The sequence below is a fragment of the Chanos chanos genome, chromosome 5 (genome assembly GCF_902362185.1).
Source record: "Chanos chanos chromosome 5, fChaCha1.1, whole genome shotgun sequence".
Taxonomy (NCBI): domain Eukaryota; kingdom Metazoa; phylum Chordata; class Actinopteri; order Gonorynchiformes; family Chanidae; genus Chanos; species Chanos chanos.
Window position 1 is genome coordinate 32,942,835 of NC_044499.1, and position 2,980 is coordinate 32,945,814.

The window sequence follows — 2,980 nt, forward strand, 5'->3', positions numbered from 1 at the left end:
CACACCCACATGCAGAAATATATTAATATAGATGTTACTCTGAACACACTCATCCATCCACACTTAAAGTCTGAAACACCACAATAAGACTAGGCTATTTTAGAAATGCATTTAATGCAAAACAAACAAGAAACAGAGTCTGAAATGTTTCCACATCTTCTTCGTCAGTGCTACGCTGGCTTCCTGCTGTAATGTCAGCTCATCCCTGTAAAGAGCGTCTCTGGACACACACATTATTAGCAACATTCACCTTCAGTTCAGAGCTCTATCAGTCAAAATGATTGGTTTGAATCTGATGGTGAATTCAGCTGAGGAATTTTAAAGTGCTTTGATGCAAAAGTATCCCAAAAGGAACGATGGCTGGCCTATTTTACACCGGCGTCTGAAACTCTCTGTTAGAAACAATCTGCAAGTGACGCTTGATTAATGAGGAGCCAGGAGACAATCGCGCGTGAAATATGTCCCCATCAGTACTGTAAAGTGTAATTATACTCAGCAGTAAGGCTATATTTACAGACTGACCTTTTAGATCATACCAGCTACCAATAGCACATATCACAGATCTTCCTCCTTTTTATCAATGTTATTTATGTATACCATATTCACATCTCTCATTGATTCAGGGATTGTGGATGAATTGATGGACTAGCAGTGACTGTATATGGATGAATTGTACTTTTTCCACAGTAAGGACACATTCTCTAAATGAAAGCAATCAGCTACAATTGTCAAGGATCTTTGTTGACCTGGAACCTCTGCTGGAGTGGCAGAAAGAGGTACTCACAGAGAAAATGGACAGGGACACTGAAAAGTCAGCATTCAATACCTTTCATTTCATTGATAGCTAACTTTTCTGTAATTTATACACTTTTGGGAGAAGTTCGCATACATGCGAGGTTTTGCCGAAGTTTGTTGTGTGGGTGGACACGTGGATAGGTTGATTAGTCTGTGGGTGGCAGAGCGTGTGTTGGATTGTCATCACCAACATATAAAAAGACATATATAGTTAATTAATGACAAACTGGACAGCAGGAAGATTGCAGAAATGTGAAGTGGAGTTTTTTTTTCCCTTATTAAAGCTCTTTTTTTTCTTTGTGTCATCTCTCATTAAATTTCACATTAGTCAAATACTTAGTGCCCCTCTGGTACTGCTCCTTACTGAGGATGTGAGAGAGATGTTTCCTGATGTCTCTTTGTCTGTAAAAGATATGAAAGATTCAAAGATATTGTCCATCAACCACAAGCATCTTGCTGTCTCTTGAGGGCGTTGAGAAAAAAAAGAACCTCCTTAGCTGAGGAGAAAACCTAAAGCTACTGAATTTAGCAGAGCTTTATTGTTTTAAGTCACAAAATGGTGAACTCTCAGAATGTTAGCTGCTATGCTGCTGTTGTATGCTATGTTATGTTATGTTATGTCCAGAGCATATAAATATTTACAAAAGATTCAAACAAACAAAATATCAGTTTGCTGCCCTTATTAATATGCAAGTGTAGTATTTATGACTCGTTTGTGATGATATCCTAGCAAGTGTAAGAACTGTGTAGTTGTATCAAATGTAACTAACAGTGACTCAATATATCAATTTTATATTATTATTATTATTATTATTATTATTATTATTAGGAAAACAGGGCTGAACAGAATTTATAAAAAGTTAACAGACTGCCTTCCCAAACTCCTGCAGTCATAAAAAGACGTGAGAGATGGGAACAGCTGGTTTGGGCACTCCTGGTCAAAATTTCTGTGACTGTGAATAGTTAAGTATAGATGAAGAGAACATACATAGAATAGAAGAAGAGAACATTTTTAGAGTGAAAAAAGGAAAGGAGCACCCCCATCTGAAACCCCCTGAAAACCCCTATCTGAAACCACCTGAAAACCCCTATCTGAATGCAAAAGACCCTCAGGAAGATTTAGCAGACTCTGGTGTGGTGGTGCACAGTTCTACTGTGTAGTGACATCTGCACAAATATGACCTTCATGGAAGAGTCATCAGAAGAAAACTTCCTGCGCCCTCACCACCAAATTCAGCTTCAGAAGTTCGCAAAGGAACATCTAAACAAGCCTGATGCATTTTGGAAACAAGCCCTGTGGACTGATGAAGGTGAAATCAAACTTTTTGGCCGTTATGTGCAAAGGTATGTTTGGAGAAAAGGATAGTGCAGTATTTTATGAAAAGAACACCTCTCCAACTGTTCAGCGCGGGGATGGATCGATCACGCTTTGGGCTTGTGTTGCAGCCAGTGGCACGGGGAACATTTCACTGGTAGAGGGAAGAATGGATTCAATTAAATACCAGCAAATTCTATGAGCACACATCCCACTGTCTGTAAAAAGCTGAAGATGAAAAGAGGATGGCTTCTGCAACAGGATAATAATCCTAAACACACCTCAAAATCCACAATGGACTACCTGAAGATGCGCAGACTGAAGGTTTTGCCATGGCCCTCACAGTTCCCCAACCGAAATGTTACTGATAATCTGTGGATAGAGCTCAAAAGAGCAGTGCAGTCAAGACGGCCTAAGAATCTCACAGAACTAGAAGCCTTTTGCAAGGAAGAATGGGTGCCCAAACAAGAAGAGAAAGACTCTTAGCTGGCTACAAAAAGCGTTTACAAGCTGTGATAATCGCCAAAGGGGGTGTTACTAAGTACTGACCATGCATCTTTAACGTTATGCCTTTGCATGCTACTGTAAGTAACAAAAATCCGAATCATATATACTGAAAACAACATCTAAAATGGCAACCTGCAATCAAACATAAACAAGAATGACTGCTCTAACTCATGTTCACATGTTATTTTTGACTCAAAAAAAAAAGAATGTTCTGAAATACTTTGCAAAGTAAGATGACATCAAGTCACGGTGTTTTTCAAGGTCTTGTATCTTTAAAAACAAACAGAAAAATGTCTTCATGTCATAGACATTCCTGCGTTTTACCAGGTGCACAGCAGGACAGACAATTTCCATTTGCATTTG